This window comes from Astatotilapia calliptera, chromosome 8 (genome assembly GCF_900246225.1).
Source record: "Astatotilapia calliptera chromosome 8, fAstCal1.2, whole genome shotgun sequence".
Lineage (NCBI taxonomy): Eukaryota > Metazoa > Chordata > Actinopteri > Cichliformes > Cichlidae > Astatotilapia > Astatotilapia calliptera.
Genome location: NC_039309.1, coordinates 13,714,537 through 13,735,062, shown reverse-complemented (window position 1 = coordinate 13,735,062; position 20,526 = coordinate 13,714,537). Strand labels below are relative to the sequence as shown.

The window sequence follows — 20,526 nt, the reverse complement described above, 5'->3', positions numbered from 1 at the left end:
CAGAGGGTGTGTGTGTGTGTGTGTATATAATGTGACAAATCCTCCAATTCCAACCTTCAAAACTACTCACCATCACCTTACTGCTATATCAAACTCCTGTAGCTAAAGCAAAGTCCATGAGATAGTACTGGCTGTTTCTGGGATAACACAAAGCCGTTTCAAAGTGTCTGTGTGGCTTGAGACGCAGCAGGCAGATCCACAGAAGATCATAAAACATCCAAGTGAAAAAAAAAAATTCTCTACCTTTCTATCTGACAGAAAGAGACACCACAGGGAGAAACCCTGAACGCCCAGCAGAGGAATGCAGCAGCTTCTCTGGCCCAGCCCACACCGCCGGCCCCGAGTCTGACAGCAGTTCTTTAAATCAACAGAACCTGATCCAGAACCAAACAGGAGGAGAGACGACAGACAGAGAAGTTAAGACGGCTCTCACAGACTCTGGACGGGAAGCTGTACTGAGCTGCTGATCCTTGTATTTAGTGCAAAAAGTCACGAAAACTGCTGATAGGACACCTTGTTGTATATTTTTGTCTGTTAAAAAGAGGGTTCAGTGAGGTGAGCCTGCTCTCGGTGAGAAAACGAGAAGCGTAAGGGAGTGGAGAGGACATGAGCAGACAGAAAGTTTTAGGCATTACTCATGAATTTACACGGGATTAAAGAGGGTTAAACTGTGAGAACAGAAACAGGCAAAAATACACATCAAATGAATACACAAGACCTTTGGTTTTAGTTGTTTTTCCAACTTAGAGCCTCCACACATCCGACTCATGTGTTTTCTGCTTCACTTTTAAATGTGACTGCACTCATAAAAAGCGAGAAGAAAACACAGTAAGTAGGGTGAAGACGAGTATGAGCTCTACAGTTAAAAAAATATAATAAAATATGATGCATTTAAATAATTTCTTTTTTAGTTTTGACCTTTTTTTTAAAAAACATTTAGTCAGTGACACAAACCAAACATCTGTGGTAAAATAACTGATTTTAAGACTAAATCCTACAGAAAGCTCAACCTTAAATCACACTGCAAAATAAAGTATGTGAGTTAGCAGTTACAAACTCTGAATCTATTTGAGTCACAGCCAAATGGATCATGGATCATTCTGAACATAAGTATGTTGCGTTACAGGATGTGGAACTATTTTCTTGAAAAAAAAAAAAAAAAATCTCCATGAAGCTCCCACGAGGAAAAACTTTTCTTCTGGATTTTTAGCTGACAGGGTAAAAGTTTGGAGTACAAGGACCGGCGTCCAAAAATTTATAGCCACCTATGTCACGCTGTGATCTGTTTTCAAATACAAGAAATATTTCCCCTACATGTGCTGTCAAGATGAGCTTGAGAGAGAGAGACCGAAAAAGATGGATGATATCCTCGGACCACGATGGCGGGCAGACTAACAAATTCCTTTAACACTGGATGAAAGCTATCAAGTAGCAGGATTACAGCGATAATACAGACATGTGAGAAATGCTGAACTTCCCAAAGTGTGGTGTTTTCAGGAAGCGGTTGGACTGGAGGGCTGCCCTACGGAACATTTCCCATGGACATAAGCACAACCCAGACCGCAGCTTGAGAGGCAGGTGAGCCGTTTCTGGGTATGAGAGGAAGTAACTCGTTCAGAGGCATGGAAGGATTTAAGGAGAAGAGAGGTGAACGCTCCTTTAAAACCCTTTGAAGGTTGGCTGCGGTAGGCAGAGCCGCGGTTTTCCCAAAAGCCCCCCTAACAGGAAAAACGGTCTCTTTTCCTCTTTTTTTTTTTTTTCCCATTGCATAAGAGCAACCTCTACCCCACCACAGCCAAAAGCACGGACCTACTTTGAACTCCAAAGGGGGTGCAAATCGTTTTATTAAGTCCTTGAAATACTCCGAAGGTTGCGTTCATTAAACACACTCCTTGACAAACAAGTTGTATTTACAAGACACTTTATCGGATGCCAAAGCTTGTGACTCAGACAAGCCTGCTTCACCTCTTCCTGTTCTTTCCTCTCCATCTTTATTCATTCTCCCTTGAGGGCGATGTTACTACACCCCAGGGGGATTTCTGTAGGGGAGTTGCCCACAGGTCAGAGGTCATAGTGTAAAGGCACTAACACTTTTCCATCACTATGGATGTGTCTGTGTGTATCCAAGTCAGATAAGTATACTGATAGGAAATAAGTGGGGCCAGATATACGCATGTGGACCTCACACACACACACACACACACACACACACACACACACACACACACACACACACACCACTCTGCATCTGGATGAAATCTGCAGCTAGCAAACGCAGGCCTAGCGTTTGCTGGTGCAGGAAGTGGTGGGATAAAATGTGAATCTCTGCCTCTGGGTCCTCTTCCCACAGCGAGAGCCATCTTGGGTATCACGCTGATGAATGATGGGTATTTTAACAGAGAAGGTAAGCAAGTACAAACACCTAATTTGTCACTCAGAGAGATATCACACAGGCAATTCAGTCAGCAGTCAAGATAGTATTTCAACTTCATTCTCACCTCTGAAGTGGAGACAGATGCTGCCTGAGTGAGTGCATGTAATGTGGGTACTCTGTCACACCACATTCAGCTCATGGGCTGCATATAAATGCAAGGTTGGAAACAGAATATATCAATTCTTCATGGATTGAAATCAAACTCTAATTCTTGGATCTTGTGTTTTATCCCTGTAGCTACCAGAATCTGATATGGTAGCTCCTGACAAACAGCTGCATCGTGAGTTCAATGATAGCCTCTCCCACAGGCTCGTGATTGAGCAGACCTTATTAATTAATCAGCCTGCACAGTTTATTCGAATGCTCGACTCAAGGGGGATGAAGTTACACACAGTAAAAACAGAGCAGTGTATGCGACTAGGAGAAACAGATATAGCATTACTTTCCCGCTCTCGTCAAACTGCTGAAGCCACAGAAGGAAAAATATAGTGGAAGTGTTGACTTTACTCGCTCAGGTGGACGGAGCCAAGATCCAGAGGAATCCTGCTCTTCAAGGCAGAAGAAAACAGTCTGCTTATGTTACTGCAGCTTTAACCATCCCCATCCAGCCGCACTTTAAGGAGTTAATAAAAATCTGCACTATGTTGCTCTGGATTAGCCTCCACATCATGTGCCTTCAGCTGCTCCTGGCTCTACCTCCCTCGCTCTGTCACTGATGGAAGCAGGGTGTGATGCAATTAAATAATGATGATTAATTTGCAAAAACAGGGAAGCAGTGGCTGCACTCCAGATGAACAGCCCTTCGCTTCAGATGCATTAAACTCCCCCTGCTTTCCTCTGGCTTCGACTTGACATTTCACATTCTTTCTGACCTTGGCGAGCGGCAAGGTTTCAGAGGCCCTCATCGTGCACCGATTCCAGGCGTTTGCGGCGAGAGTGAGAAGTAGGTCAAGTGGCTGACACTGTTTCAGAGCGCAATAGGGGGATACTTTAAGTCTATTGAAGCAGTTAAGATAAGCCATCGGTATGGGATTCTCGCTTTCGCTTCCAGGCTTGTACCTGCTTGAGAGCAGAGAAGTGGATGAGCTCGGGGAGGGTGAACCTCATCAGTATTGTAAAGGCTATTGTTTCCCCATCACACCCTGACAGGAAGTGGACTTAAGTGCAAAAATGTATTATCATCATTTGCTATTTAGAGTTTAGAGCACAGGTATCAAATTAATTTTACATCACGGACCACATACACGTTACTTTGATCTTATGTGGGCCGTACCAGTGAAACTCCCCTTTCTGTCAGTGTGCAGAAGCTTAACTACACATTTAAACCCAGAGAGATTTTAATATAAAAAAAAAGAAAGTCAAATTTCAACAGCATTTCTAAATGATAAAGAAATGCTGCTGCAGTAAATGTATGAAATCTGTCAGCACAACTCTTTGGGCTTAAATTCTGTGTAGCAGTAATGTTTAAAATGATAGAAATCTATTATTTATTTACTTTGGGGTAGTATGAATGGTAATGGGGAAGGTCTGGATCAGTAAAAAAAAAAAAAAAAAAAAAAAAAAAAAAAAAGGCTTCAAAACTTGTAAAAGGACGGTCAAAAGTCATATATTCATGTCCTCCTACACATTTTCCATCAAGTGGGCCGGATTGGAGTCTTGGGCGGCCGATTCTTGCCCCTGGGACTTATGTTTGCCAACCCTGATTTAGACAGATTTTCCTGACCTTTAATAATAAAGACAAGTTATTTCTCCAAACGAGCTACTGTGTCTTAATTTAAACATTTTTAATGCATAAATGTCCCCCCTTTTTTTTTTTAAACCACAAGTTGCACGTGGTGGCGTCGAACGGAAAAGGGGGTAATATTAGAAGCGGCCAATGCACCGATTACGCGCCAGTGCCCGAACCTGGAAGCTGTTGCATGCAAGCTGGCTTTCATATAGCTCACCTCTTGCACCTCGGCACGGGCTGACATTGTTGTTTTTCCTTTACGGCGACACGTGGGCCAGGTGTAAACCGTGGAGGCTGACACCTGTTCGTGATGTCCGCCGCTCTGATCCAGCGCGTCCCGGTGATTCAGCAACCCGAAACTTACACGACCTCAGTCTGTAATGCGGTAATAACAGTCATTGCCTGCGTTTAAAACAAATAGCAGGTTTGGACAGCCCGTCACAGCGAGCGCCGTGAGTCACTTACTAGGAAAATAAGCGGTGCGTAAAATTGAGATCTGCTCTCCGCAGAGACGCGCACACGCCGGGTGTGTGGAACAAACAGGCACGGTGAGCCGCAAATTATAAACTTACCCCAGTGTCACAAGACGGTAGAGCCGCTGACTTAGTACTTTTAAAAGACGTCCTACAAGCGAGAGATCCACGTTAGCATCAAGCTTCGTGCTCCGTCAAAAACCGTCCTCTCCAAACGAGGGGAAAAAAGTGAGGCGTACTTTCTCACGTTCGTCTCCTTTTAAAAAATAGTTAAGCACAAGTGAGAAGATAGCGGCGGGAGGAGAGATGAACCACCGAACTCATCCCCGTCCGAAGCTCAGAGCGACTGAAGAGCGTCCAGTACATCCATATGTAAAGAGAGCCCGGGTTAGGCTACTCCCCGTTAAAATCAAACCCAGATTTCCCCCAAAACCAAGAGAGAAAGAGCGCACCCGAGAGAGAGAGAGTGAGGGTGAGAGAGAGTGAGGGTGTGTGTGTGAGAGAGAGATCTGCATATCCAATAGCGCACAGTATTTGGATAACTTAAGTTTCATTTTTCCTGTAATTTGAAGAGGCGCCCAATTAATAAAAGAAATAAATATGCGCGAAGAAAAACACTACTTATATCATTTGATTTCATTCCACGGTCTCACTTTTACAACAAATACATCTCCGCCACTTTACGGACCGGCAGTTACTCTGCTGCCTGCTCTGAACGCTACGTGCTGGGCTGTGTTAACAGGCAGCCATATGGAGGTCGTAATGAGCGCACAACGCTGAACCTGTTGAAACAGAGTCAGGGGTTAGCGGGGGCCAAACAAACAAGAGGCAGATGCAGAATGTTGTGACTTATTAATCCCAATAATAGTCCAGCACACGCGGGATTTATTTGCGTCGAGGCACCGACTTTCCCCCCCTTTATTAATAATAGTAACATGGAATCAAACACACCAGGACTGCCTGTTGTGCGCTTGTGTAAAAAGAGGCTCGTTCTGGCAGAGAAAATGTGGACCTGCGCCCTCGGCTATGACAGCATCGCATTAACTCATTAACTGCCTTCATGTGACTTTAAAGAGCATGCGGTCTGTCGTGATGAGTGCTGGCAATTTTATACAGCCCGTCTGGGGAGCGCGTGCCCAAAGGCGCACTGGGGGAGCAAATGGATTTTCGGGGATTTGAGAATTAAAGCAGGTATCGCAGACGTAGGTAACGGCAATTAGAGCCGCTGACGTTTATCACAAAACGGCCAAATAAAATAGGCCGTGTCGGGACTTTTGGGCAGAGTTCATTTAATGTAAGCACAGAGGATAACTTGTCACACGTGTAAAACCAGCCCGGCAGAACCGCGAGGACGGGCCGCAGTTCACTTCATAATTCCAGGTAATTTATAGGCGACAGCTCGCGTGTTGCTCTACGTGTTATTGCAGGTGCAGCCTGCCTACCGGTGGGTAGGCCGGTCATTAGTATCGCGGTCGATCAAATCCCGAGAACCTCCTGGCCCGCTGTAAGCTGATCAACATTCCTCCTGTAGGCGATTTACTGTACCATCCTCTGGGGGGAACAGCATGGCCCAGCTTGGCCTGGCCCGGGCCCGGAACCGCCCTGCCTTCATCCAGTAATTCATCTCAAACAAAGACCGTTCAAACACGAATTCAAAGCCGCGGATAATTAAAATTAATAGGCATTAACCCCCAACCCCGTGCGCGTGCGCTACGCCCACGGAGCACACCTGCAGCCAATACTAATTAACAGTATCAGTGAACACAATGAGACACGGAGAGGGGGGGAAAGGAAATTACTCAAATCAGTTAATGGATTTAAACACAAAGGGGACAACGGCTCAGAAAGTGGGCTAAAATTAATGAAGTCTGATGAAAGTAAGTGACGAGCAAGGGCAAGCATACAGGGGAGCCGTGCAGTGGAGACAGAATATTGGGATTTTTCGATTTGCTTCCAGAAAACTTAAAACACAAAGGTTTATCTGACTCCTTTTGTTCAGCGATTAATACTTTATTTATATAAGAGCAATTTAGTTCTTAATCTCAGGTGGTTTGTCTCCACTCTTTCCAAATAACTCTCCAAGAGTTAAGCTTCTAAATGGGATCTTGTAGTAAATCTTAATATTTCGGATGCATTTCTATCCCAGTCTTATTAAAATCTCTCAGATTTGCAGATTGAACATCGATACAGGCGCTTCAAATATTCTCCAGTGTTTTGAATTAAAATACTTGAGTTTAGTGCTAAACGTTTGAGAAAGTAGGGCAGCAAATGGAGAGAAGCTGACACAAACACAGCAGGCCTTCATCAATTGATCCAACAAACTGTCCGAAACACAAAATACTCAAACTCTTTGGTTTGTTAAAAGGAGGAAAAAAAAACAAGTAGGGGCATTTTGCTGCCAGCGTTTCTGTTTACACGGGGGCAGTGCAGTCCACGTTCACGCGTTTTATTTGAGAGAGGGGACAATTTTGACGCATTCCTGTGAAATAAAGGAGCTCCACCATCCAGCCAGTAATCTAGGTAGATTATCTCTGCAGTTACAAGTGGGAGAGGCTGGACTGCGTTAAAGACAGAATGAAAGAAAGCAAGACTAACAACAGGCAACACACTCACTTGCTGTCAGATGGGATTCAAGCGGGGAGCTCTCCTCGGTCCTTTAGTTGTTGCACTTGGATCAGTCTGCTGATTGTGTCTGCAAAACAACCCCGTCTGTCTGTTCCAAGCCCGGGGGCTCTCGGCACTAGGTTCCCTGTGGCGGACACCCTGGAGAAAATGTCAGCCTCCGACTGTTTCCTCGCTTCATTTTTTGGCACCCCTGCTGTCGGGCGCAAGGAGAGATGCTTACCTTATCCAGAGGGGAAACCCCCAATTGGCTTTCAGTGGAGACTCGCCTCCCTCTTGTGGCGAATACCGTGTAATACTCAGTCAGACTAATAACCTGTGCCTTAAAAAAAAAAAAAAAAAAAAATCTGCCCCAAAGTACATAAACGCAACTCACACTTAGGTGGCGCTATAGTACTGAACATTTTCCTTATCACGGGGTTCTAGTGGCGGCTCTGCATTGCCTCAGAGCAAGATAACGTGAAAATGATACCCAGTCATGTCACTAATTAAGCTGGTGAGTTGAGTGGATTTCCACCAGGTGCACCTTTGTTGACGTTTTATCAGCCTCAGATTTTCTGAGACAAAAAAAGATTCGTGGTTGTTTGTATGGCAGTAAGCAAGAGAGCATTTCCACGATATTACTGGATCAGCTGGCGTGGCCACCGTGGAGACATGTATGCCTTAGCATGAAAACAAGTGTTACTGTTAAGATTAGGGCTGTTTCGTTCAGTTACCCAAGTAAGCAGCGTTATATATGAACTAACACAGTACCGATCATCATTATTAACGTTTTTGACTAATCAAACAGATTTCAGCGTGATGACACATTTTTTTTAAGTCTGTAGCTCACAGCTGAAATAAAGTAAAATACACAAAGAAAAAATACTATCATTTCATGTCGGGATTTCTTTTTGCTGTGTTATAGGTTCAGATAAGTTGTTGAATTAAACAGATCACTTTGCCATATTATTTGATTGTTTGGATTATTTGTTTTTCATTTACTGCTTTTCCCATCTTTTTTTCACTATAGCTACACAAGGAAACTCACCAGAATGTAATGAAATCTTCTGTTGGCACTTAATCACAGATAAAGTCACTCTGTTAGCACTGACTGATTTGCAAAGTCTTATTTTTTAATCCTTGAGGTGAGCGTTCTCACTGTTAGTTTTTAAAAGCAGACGTCATGAGCACAGAGGGGAACTCTTTGCTCATACTATAAGTTATCAATCACAAGTTAGGCCCCACAAAGCTTTATCATTCTGCTGGATACACAAGAAGATGACAATTTATAAAAATGAACATAACGTTGCATTTATTAATACTTTAAATTTAAATATAGGACATAGGAAACTGTTTACTAAGGACCTGAGGAGTTCACCCCTGCTGGCCTATAGAAGAAAATGTGGGCGTAAGAAACTTTTTAACATGCAGAACTTATGAGCTGTCGCTGACATTTTAATATCTGTAGAACCCACAGACTGTATTTTAAAGATGCACAAAGGCACTTTGATGTCACCCACTCAATTTTTTGCTGATATTTTGAAACCCTCAGTTTGGCATTTTGGTTTCTACAATTGTTTTTGTTTGTTTGTTTGTTTTTTAAACAAGAATGTTAAAAGAAATGACCATATTTGGACAAGAAGGATGCTATCAGCTAACATTAGTTCTTTCTATCCAGAGTGGTTAATAACTGGGATGTGTATTGTACTGTGACAATAAATGGGATGCTAATTTTCTGAGCAAAAACAGGATGTAAATGTTTAGACTGTGTTTAAACTGTGTCAGTATCTTTAAGGCTACAGACACAAATTGGTTGGAGAGTGCAGCACGACTAAAATTAGCTCAACCGTGTGTACTTGAACTTCGGATCGAGTTGCCTTTCAAATGGTTGTTTCTAAGACGGGATTCTGAGAGGTTTAACGCACAGCAACTTAAGAAAACACCAGCAAATAGAAAAAATGCCACAAAAGCACACAAAACACAGCAAAAGTTGAATGAAACACAATGGAAATGGAAAAAAATGAAACACAAAAACGTCTTTTGGGGAGACAATGATGTGATGTAACAGAAACCAAAGCATGTGAAGGATTGCACTCAGGTGCACTTAAAAGAAGCTGAGGATTCATCTGAACTGTGAGCAGGAACAGACATAAAATAACATGTGCTTTAATAGCATCAGTCATATAATACTATAGATACATGTGTGCTATTAGGCAGTGCATTTGACCTCTCAGGGCCACCGTAGAATCCAGGTCTGCAACCACTCGCAGTCAGTTGCTGTCTGCAAATGGACTTTCATGCATCAAGATGGAAATAAAATGAGGATAACGCACAGTCAGTCTTGATTGAATAAGCTCAAGTTTCAAATTAGATGCAATCTGTTTGTGTTAATGGAGTGAATCTGCGATAAATAAGCAAAAACTGCAAATCTGTTGCCATCTACATACTCAATAACCTTGTACACTTGATTCAGTTATATAAATAGTGACATAAATGCTACAGGATGTCAATTTAAATGCAAAATGAAATAGCAATGTAGGAATATAACCAGAATACACAATGCAAACAGCTGAAAACCAGTTGAGATGAGTCCCTTATTGCTAAAAGATGCATCAACTTAGACAACTGCAATCAAAACTATCGCATCTATTTGTAAATGGTTGCCAAATATGAGAATATTCAATGCAAACACAGTAAAACCACCAATTTTTCCAAGTTGCAAGGATGTTGATGTCCTGTTTTCACTCTGAAATAACTTAGCCAAAACGTAGTGCTGAACAAGATAACATAGCACCCAAGTTTCACTCAAAGCCTTAATACAGTTTAAATAGGCGAGTTAAATAAAAACATGCTACTCCTGAAGCTAGCATCAAGCCTTTTAACTTCATTTTTTATCCCAAAAGGTTGTTGCTTGGTTGAGTTTTCAGTCTCTCAGGAAGTGTTGGCTCACATTTGTCTATATAACCTTTAAATACTTAAATTATTAAGCATAATTAGCTCACGTGGAGGTGAATGGAGCAGAACCTTAAACAGATTATGCCCCTTATCTAGACTTCCAGCAATCTCAACTGTTGTTAAACAATAATGTGGAGCAATTAGGGTCAAAAATAAAAAAAATAAACAACTCGAGCCCATTTTAGCACACCCCCAATTACAACAGCAGTCTCTTGGGGAACCCCGCATGTTTACTTTCCCTCTGCCAGCTCAACTGAAGTCAAGACGGCGGCATTGTGGTATACATCTCACACATTCACTTGCCCAGGGCTCAGCTGTCACTTCAAGACCCGAAGACCTAAGTGGGAACGGAAGTGATATTAATGGGTATAATACCATCATGTCCTTGTCCACTGTGTGTGCACGAGTGCAGGCCCTCTCTTTGCCCATGTGACACAGTGCTTGGGGTGTGAATATCAACATGTCAACATTAAGGAAAGAGAGCTATCAATAGCTCTTCTATCGGTATTATTGTCCCATCCATCATTTTGACGTTACGCCGCCGAAGGTGGCCTCTTCCGAGCTCACACTGATGACTCAACCACGGAGAGTTTTTAAATGAGGATACCTTGAGGTCGCAGCTTGGAATCAGCTGTAACCCAATCTGCGCTGCTGAAGACTCAAAGGATGTGTGCTCTGTGGGGGGATGCTGTTGACCTGATGTGGGATTTCTTGGGGGGTAGCTGCTTACATTTGACAGCAGTGACTGTCAGGACTGACGGTGGGAAATTGGCTTTCCCACTTGGTATGTAGTGCATGTGTGATTAACCCACAGAGAGAAGCTATGACTTGGAAGTCATACATGTATGCATGTCTGTGCATTAAGGAGGTGGTTCAGGTGCCTCTCTGGTGGTATTTAGACCCTTCATTTGTGTGGAATCCAGCATCATTATCCCAAAGTGTTGCCAGCTGGAAGTGCTTGGGAGTTCCCATTTGAACTCTATGTGTGTTCTGAAGATGTAGAACGACTGAAAGAGTCAAAACTCTCTAATGAAAGCTCATGTTCTGGTTTTCATTCCACCCTGATATTCATGAGCAGCAGAATCTGGCACTGTCTTGCTGATTAGCTAATAAATTGTACAGCTACAACAATGCCACCCAAGGCTACAGAGATGCTTTCTCAATTATTTGTAATGCAGTGAGCTGGAAGTGGATGATGGTAAGGGTTGAAGTCAAGCATATGATGGTAAATAATGGGCTAATAAAGCTCCAATCGATTCCAGGAAAACTTTAGGTGTTCTAGTATTTCCTCCAGTGCAAGCTTTTCAATATATGCTTATAAAATGGAAAGAATTGTTGCAATTTCTGCAAAACACGAAGACACTAAATCAGGATAATTGGAAATTTATTGTGTTTTATGACCTGTGTGGTATCAGGCAACCAGTGTTGGTGTTGGTATCACATCAATATCAGCGCGATAGGATCAATCCTTTGTTTTTATCTTCTAAGTTTAGTATGTAGGCCACGGAATTGCGACTTAGCTTCAAAAGTGAAAATCACAGTGATTTTGTGGTCGTTAAAATGTGTTCAGAATCTGAATACATATTAATCATCATCCCTGATGACATGCTGCTCTCCCAGCCTGAGCCACATTAGATTAGAAGTATAAGTACAGGCTACGCTGGCACGGTTTTTATGGGATCATCTCAAAACTTCCATTACTGCACACAACTAGACCTCATAAATAATTTAATGCCTTTTCCACTTTTAATTAGCTAATTTTAGCTGATATGCATGCTATATTGCGGAGTTTTCCATGCAAACCAGTCTGAATGACAACTTACTGCAATATTAAACTGAGAATAGGTTATTTTATGTATTTGTTCGTCCTTAATCATTGAGTCAGTAATCTGATTATTGCAATCCCATGCAATCCATGGCAAATATGGTCAAGTTAACAACCCCAAAAAATAAACACTTCAGTACAGCTATGTGAACATGACAGTAATACAGACCTCAAGCTTGTAAAACAGTAAAAGGTCAGCTTCTTAACTGCTTATCACAGATAACCACAGTGTGGTCATACAGCTTTACAAGCTTATTATACTGCACACATTTTATTGGAAGAGATAGCTCCTCATTTCCCCACTAGATGACAGTGTTGATCTAGCTTAGCGTGTTTCTCTGAAGCTAAAATAGGTGACCACTGACCAAGGCCTAATCCATACTGTCAAAAACAGTGGAGATTAACAGCAGGCCTGCACAGAAAAGCTGCCAGACTGATCCCAGGTGTGCTGTAGCTCCTGGGATAAAAAGCTTCTACCCGAGGATTTCAGGCCCACCTGTAGCTCTCTGTCATCAATTTACCACCCTGCAGGTATAAAGCCTGAAAAAAAAAAGTCATTTGTGGTGTAAATGAAAGCATATATTTGAATCAGACCCTAAAATGTGTGATTTTTGACTGGCTTCAGACCAGCAGATACTTTATATTCATATTTTTTAAATCAATCATCTTAAATTAAATCCTTATTGAGTGTGTCATTGATTTTTCCTGCACGGCTCAAGTCTCAAGTGTCTATGGAGAAACATTATTCTTTGTAGGGCTCAGCGGTCAGCTTTCCGTAGTCATTTCCGTTCACAAAAGAGGTATTTACCTTCAATATGGTTTGCATAAGCTTTAAGGAGGCTCAGGGTGGGTCAGTAATTACAATGCAATTTAAAACCAGCCCTCCCATTACCAAAACGATGCTTCTTCTCATCAGTTGAGAAATATTAAAGTGCATAATGGGTGGCATGAATTTTACAAGGAAATCTTTAAAATAGGAAAACAAGAGATGCTTTTTTTTTTTTTAAAGCATCTTAATGTTTTGTTGTTTTGTAAAATCACTGCAAACAGTAAGATGTTGTTTCATTTGACTCAGGGAGAGACTCATTTCTCTCAAGTGAAACATACTACACAATTGTCCAGCCAATTACTAGAGTATTACATTGTCCCGTTCTTTGTGGGCTCATTCAGTGTAACTCGAACCATTCCTAAATGCCACTAAATGCTCTCTGATTCAAACAAGTTCGTAGCGGTGTTCCCATGGGGTCAGCCCTTGTGCACTTTGTGCTGAAAAGCATCCTATTTGCCTCTCCCTTTACATTCAGATCCTATTGAAAAGTGCATGCAGACAGACTCGCACGCACGCACACACGCACACACACACACACACACACACAGCCTCCCTCTTTGAGTCTAAACCACTATAGCCATATATGTCCATTCCCTAATTGGTGGTTCTTCTTTCAAAGGAGTGATTATGTGTGTATGTGTTTAGTGGCGTCCTCTCTTTGCAAGGCGTCTCGATTCAGTCCATCTCCAACGCCAGAGGGGACAAAAGAGGCACCCGTTCCTCCTCTCGGGGCAAGGGGCCATTGACACCAATAAATCCCCCCTTCCACTTCCTCCCTGGTGTGTTGGGGTTATGTCAGGAATGTCCCAGGTCCTATTGTCCCCTCGTGCTCTGTTTTTGGTAACCCATCACCAGGCATTCTCTGCTGTTCACAGTGCCACCTCCCTCCCCCTGAGAGACCAACAACACACATGCATGTCCACACCCTTCGGGCTTCTGTGTCCCTTGGTCCCTAACCCTGAATAGACCACCTCAGCTGAATACGACAGACAGACAGACAGGCGTCAGGACATCAGATTCGGCGGGCCGAGTCTTGCATAGTTGCCCAGTGGGGGAAAAAAGAGCCAGTTATTTATTTTCACCTGTTTGGTTGCCTCAAGCTCTTTGTCTAATGGAAGGACGAAGATAAAACAATGGCCTAAGTGTTTTAAAATCCACAGTTAATACCTGTTCTGTACACAACCCCCTTCCCTCATTGTATGGTGACTGCTGAGGACTCATTAATTTTATATTAATAGATCATAACTGAATAGACAAATTTAGGCTTCTAGATTCAAGATCATTTAATTGTCTGCTTATGTAGGGCCCCATACTGCTACACAATAAAAGATCCAAAACCACAAAAAGAAAAGAGAAGTAATTTAGTCATTAAACAAAGCTGGAGGATGACTTCAGACATCTTACAGCCTCAGGAGAGAAACTGCCCCATGATCTGGTGATATGTTGGTGGATCGTTCTTTATAACGTGCCAGACAGGAGCTGTAGATGAGTTGGGTATTGCCATTTAGATGGTTTAATCGCCCACTGGAGAGGGCTGCATATACCAGTTTGTTTCCAGTCAATAAGTAACTTGAAAGCAAAGTACCATCGTTTTTTTGACTTTCAGGAAACTAAGGTGACACAGAAACAACATTAAAAGACACACATACACATGTCTGAACATGTCTAATTATCAGGGTTACTGTGTTCAGTGCACAGCATTAAAGAGCATTTTTGTAACCGCTTATGGGTTAACTATTATTAAGGGATGAATCTTGTGGTTGTGTTTTAATATAATACATAACACCAGCCATCCCAGTAATAACACTGCAGTTGTCTTATTAAATAAAATACCGCACACGGCGGGGTGGCTCCAGTACAGTGGGCTCACTGCAAAAAGGTGAATGGCTGTTTGTTTTTTCTGAGTTAGCCCTGTGATGAACCATTCAGGGGGCGCCCCGCCTGTCCTCCAGTGTCCGGGTGGTTAAGAAAATGAATGAACTGATGCCTTACTGTATGATTACCCCCGGTCTCCTCTTGTTATAACTCTTGTTGCAACTTGTTTACCTTTTAAGTCCATGAATGTGCTCATTCATTATTATTGATAGCTTCTCCATCTCTTAACCAGGAAGGAGTCGTCTCAAATCCATCTTGTCTGCATAATCTGCTTATCCAGGTAAACTTCATCCACTCTCTGCCTCACAAACTTGCTCACACGGTGCTTCGGACACATTCATTAATCTTTCGCGTTCCTGCAAAACCACGCACAATCCTTCAAAACACCACGAGGCCGTTCATTCCAAGAACCCCATGCATTCGTTCAGCCTGTCACAGTACGCTCCCCTCAGATGCTTGTTTTTCCCTTTTTTTCATTCATTCCAATCACACAGGAGGTAATATCGCATGCTGCTGCTGCTGCTTAATCGTGTCACCTGCCTGCATTCGAGCTTGCACCACTGCCAAACCCCAAATACCAGAGGTTTGATTTGTTGTTTGGTGGTGGTGGTGGCGGCGGCGGTGTAGGGGGGTGTTGTATGTTTTCTGTGTGAGTCTGAGACTATGTGTGTGTGTGTGTCTGTTTAGGAGTTCGAAGGAGTAGGTGGGTTGTACACATGTTACGAAGTGAGGCGCCATTGCGGCCTAAAAAACTATTAGGCTCTGTAAATACACACTGTGGCAAAAGTAAACATTCTCAGCATGCCATCTAGGCGCACAGAGGGGTACTGGGAGACAGCCGCCGGACAGGCTGTGAGGGGGAGGTGTGTATGTGTGTGTGCGTGTTTGTGTTAGCGAAGAGAGTAAAGCAGCAATCAGGGAGCAGAGCGGAGATGGAAAATATAGATTTTAATTGGGGGAAAATTCAAGTGTGTGTTTGTTTTCATGTTATTGGTATCGCGATTGGGCTGAGTGGTCAGGTAAACAATTTAAAGATAGTTTACCTGCGTGTGTTGCTACGATGACCAGAAACCGTTTATGTATGAGGACACTGGAGTGTTTGTGTGTGCTGGTGATGAGTGATAGAAAAGTGTATATATGTGAGCTTTTTATTCCTTGTTGTTCTCCCCTGAGTGGTGTGTGGGAAGAGAAAAAAAAATGAAATAAAGGCAAATTAACTGAGTTTTTTTAATGAATAAGAATGTATACACTGATGCAAAGGGACTATTTTCTGAATTTGAGACCTTTATTGGCGATAAAGGCACAAGTAACCATGGAAACAGAGCTTAGAATATGCACTATTCCCAGCCCTGAGAACGCCACACCACCCATAGCTCTATTTTTAGGCCTTACTTTGAGCTTAAAATATCTGTTACATCTAACAAGAGTTAAACTGAGTAATCAGCAAGCGTGACTACAGAAATGTGACTCTGACACTGATTAAAATGGTAGCAGCGAGAAAGCATATAGAATGACCAGGATCTCACTGCATGTGTTTGCCTGCGGTGCATTTAAGGATACAAATCACATAAAATAGACACAAGTTCTCTTATAGTCTTCACATTACTCACATGCACAGATTAGAAATGGAAACTAATAGTAATATGTGATTAATAGGAGCAGTTGGGTTCAGGGAGAGTACAGAAAGCAGAGGTTATATGGAAAGATTAGTCCAGCTAAACCACAACAGAAATACAACTTCATTAAAAAGTGAGGGGAACTGAGCAGAAGTGTTTACAGTTAGTTAAATTAAGAGATAAATGCTAATGTTACAGTAAATGTTATGCTGCAGTCACACAAGGAAAACAATGGTTGGAGACCAGAACATGACCAAAATTATTGCAATCAACTTTAACTTCTGCTCTTGTTTCTTTTGAAATGTTTGCTTTGAAGATGGGGAGCAAGTTTCCAACCACTATTTATCTGTTGCTGTCTTCTTCTTCAGTCTGCTATCATATCATTTTCCAATGGGGGTCAAGCTGGCAATTACCGCTCCAATTGCTGTTTATAATATTTAACTGTTTCTGTCTACATGCACAGAAATCCAGATTAATTACTTACATCCAGAGTCCAGCCAGAATCACATAGATTTGAAACGGAAATTCAGAAACTCCTCCACAAATACTGACATACATGCTGCAGGATGCCAATTTTTAACTAGAAAAAAAAGACATAAGCGCTCAGTAACCATGCTTTTAAATAAGAAACATAACCAGAATAGCACCACTTTTCAACCAGTTGAGTAGAGTCCCCCATATTAAAGGGACAGGCTGCAGATAAGTTCCACTCACTGACTCATGCAGGTTGATTGCAACCTGTTTGCATTTATAAATTAGATGGCAATTATTTTCAAACACTCACCAATCTGTCTGAGAATGATTGCAGCCAGTCGGAGTCAGACGACAACTGTTTGGAGACAGGTTGCCTCCCATCACATGAGCGCTGTAATCACCTTGCAGTCGACAGTCGACGGCCAGAGGTTAAGGGTGCTGCACGCTCAACCCCTGGGCAACCATTTAGTTGTTGCATCATAGTACAATAATCTCCAAAAGCAAACAAACAATAAAAAATACAAAAATTCAATGCAAACACAGCGCAACCGTTGATTTTTTTCCCTGTTCTCAAGGAGGTCACTGTCCTATTTTGACTCTAGTGACTGAGCCATTAGTTAAACACTAGATATATCTATGAATAAGCAGGAAGTTATTAACTGAAGGTGTGCTAATCAGCAGAAATTAGAAATAAACACATAAAATTAGAGAAATGCATGGATTGTCTAAACATTTGAAAAACTAGTTGAACACTTTGAATAAATAGAGAGGAATATTTGGTAGAGGTTTAGCTGACACTGTTGGCCACAGCTCGTGAGAGTTGTCACTAAGCATAATGAATAGATGTTCCATTGATCAGTAATATAAGTAAATGAATGAATGATTGGCATAATAAGGAAACAGTATGAATAAACAGTTGATAAAGTTCACTAACCCTGGGTGAGCTGAATGCCATCACTAGGAGTGAAAGGTAAGCTGGAAGAAGTGTAGATACAACTGGAGCTTAGTTCAAGTAAGCGTGGTAAGTGGTACTGATGAGGGGCTTCTTGAGTCTATCTGACGTGCCTGTGAGGTATGTTAGATGAAAAAGTCTGGGAGCCACTGCTGTAAGAGGATGGTTTTTAACAAAAGAAGGCATTTGCACTCTTCTGATTTGAAGCTATGCAGTTGAACCTCACATCCAGACCAAAACTAGCAGCAATCCAGTTTTCAGAGTCTGCAGACCTGTATTAATGAATGCATTCATGACTCTTAGTAGCACTGTGCTCATCTCCCAGCTTTCTGCTTAATTACCATAAGCACCACTTGCTGGCAATGGCTGGAGTTTGATTACAAACACCTGTTATTTGACTACAGTCACCTGTTGTTTGTCTGCAAAGATGGGCCACTGTGTTGATGCAATGGCATGTTATGAATTCTATGCCCACTGCTACTGACTCCAGGTCAAGTTTTGCGAGCTCTCGCGGCGATGGATGCCTGGCATCATAAAAGCTGGATCAGCCCGGCAGAGGTTTGCTGAGAGGCATCTGTGAGTTCCTTGAAGACTTCCCATCTTAAACTGGCAGCACATATGAAAACACAGACATCCATTTCAGGCATTTGAGAGAAACGGGGACCTGGAAAACCCACTGTCACAGTAGCTTCTGCTCTTCTCTCTCACACACGCTCTGCAGGCACACTTACCAGACAGAACTCGTGTACAACATGAACAAATGCTTGACACCTATACACACACATACCATCACACACCGCAAGCCATGGATGATGGTGTGATGGAATTCTGGGTATCATCTGCGGTGAAAGTGTGTGTGTGTGTGTGTGTGTGTGTGTGTGTGTGTGTGTGTGTGTGTGTGTGTGTGTGTGTGTGTGTGTGTGTGTGCCCTCCCTCCTCCCAGTGCTCAATCTAATACCCTGTCATCATCAATAACCTCACCAGTGCTGACTCACTGGCTTTTACAACTATGAGGTTTGGGCCTTACTCACAGCCACAGACCCTCGTCTCCATCTCTGTCTGTCTGTCAGCCCACTGCACACACACACACACACACACACACACACACACACACACACACTGGAGTTGTGCATGTGCCTGTGGAAGATTTTATGCATACATGCAATCAGCATGCACGCTCACTTGCACACATATTCTTCTATAAAGATGTGTCCACACAGGTAAGGATGTGTCACTTCAAACCCTTTGCCACCCACCCACACACACAGTCACTCCCAATCTGACCACAATCCATCAGAATAATTGACTATCATCAGGCAGACACAGACTCATCATTTTTACCACTAAGCATGTCACCCCCTCCTCCCACCTACTCCCCCATCATCCCCATCCTAATTGCCTCCAGGCTTTCATTTAATTTTCTTTACAGCCAGCAAATATGGGAGTTCTTTTACATTCACGTGAGGCTGTAGATATGTACGGAGTGTGCACATATCTACCAAACCATATTTATTATTGTAGCTCACTTCGCAGGAGGTCGGTGCTGACGAATGTGGAGACGGGCGCTGTCAGACGATGATGATGCTGAGCATCTGATGGGGTGAGGCCACACGAGTCTTGACATTTTTAAGGACAATGTGATGATGAGTGTGTTGATGGGAAGGGTTTTTCTTTTTTCTGATTTCCTCCAGCATAAGATGTCAGTCAAAAGTCTGTTCATAGCCAATAAAAGGGTTATAAATTTACAAACCCAATTTCATGATGAAATGTTCTGATTTATTGATTTTAAAAACAAAATGGACACATTTGATCAGGGCATGTAAAGCCGTTTGTAGTCCAGCTCGTAGTTTGGGGGGAGAAGTAAAGACAGCACAGTTACCCATTTTAGGACTGTTTCCTCCCTTGGGTGTAAGAAAAAGAACACAGGTCCACTTTTAACATACGGCTGCATCAGACGCTTCTATATTAACTCTGTATTGAAAAGGTTTCTATTTGTAGAATGGGATAAAGTTAGTGGATGTGGACTGGATTTGACACTTCAGGCGGACAGATTGAGCGAGGAGATATGTGAGCTTATCTAATTAAATGACAACTTCAGGACAGTTATCAGTTATCAAACTGAACATTTCTGTTCAGTTTAAATCTCCAAACAAAGTCGTAAACCTGCCACTGAAGAAGAGTGCAGAAATCTGGCGGTTGTGATCATGGTCAGAGTGCCAAAATGTGCGTAATTGCAATTGAATGTTGTTGTTTCTTGTCAATGAAGCACTTTCTTGACATTTTAAGCACCCAATCCCCCCTGGAATCCCCACAAAGGCCACATGGAGCTCCCCGGACCCCACTTTGAGAACCAGTGATCTGACTAGCTGGCAAGGTCTGTTTCTAAAAGGTGCGCACCTAACTGGCTGGAGCCAGGGCGGCGTATTGCCTTTCACACGCTTCTAAAATACTCTCCGGGCAGAGCCTGAAAGGGTTACTGTTTCCCAAAGTGCCTCATTCTGCGCAGTCGAGAGGGGGCGGCTGAGTGGCGCCGTCGAGTCAGAGACGCAGTTTCTAAAAACCCCGAGACATCATCAAGAAAGAAGCTGACAGTAAGGAAAGCAGCCCCTGCTCCCCTCCCCTCCCGCTCCTTCTCTTCCTCCTTCGCTGGCATGCTGCCGTTCTTCCCCTCTGCTTACCAAATCCCCCCCTAAGCGGTTCTGTCACAATAACCGGGCGGCAAGTGTCAAATGCGGCTCTGGCCGCAAGAAAACACACAAA

At 42.7% G+C, this 20,526-nt stretch overlaps 1 protein-coding gene across 5 annotated transcripts in view; it reads right to left on the bottom strand.

Moving 5' to 3' along the window:
- ntn2 (netrin 2) overlaps positions 1-7,566 on the bottom strand; it is a 43,907-nt gene extending 36,341 nt beyond the window's left edge. Inside the window, exons 1-2 of one of the 5 annotated variants that reach the window (XM_026178736.1) lie at positions 7,482-7,560; positions 7,250-7,399 (exon numbers count right to left, since the gene is read on the bottom strand). The gene's annotated coding sequence lies outside the window, so the exon portion shown is untranslated. Of the gene's footprint in view, positions 1-4,380; positions 4,508-4,735; positions 5,061-6,078; positions 6,291-7,249 lie in introns of those variants that run through there. The other 4 variants (XM_026178735.1, XM_026178738.1, XM_026178737.1 and 1 more) reach the window with 4 other exon arrangements.
- Between the last annotated feature and the right edge of the window lie 12,960 nt (positions 7,567-20,526).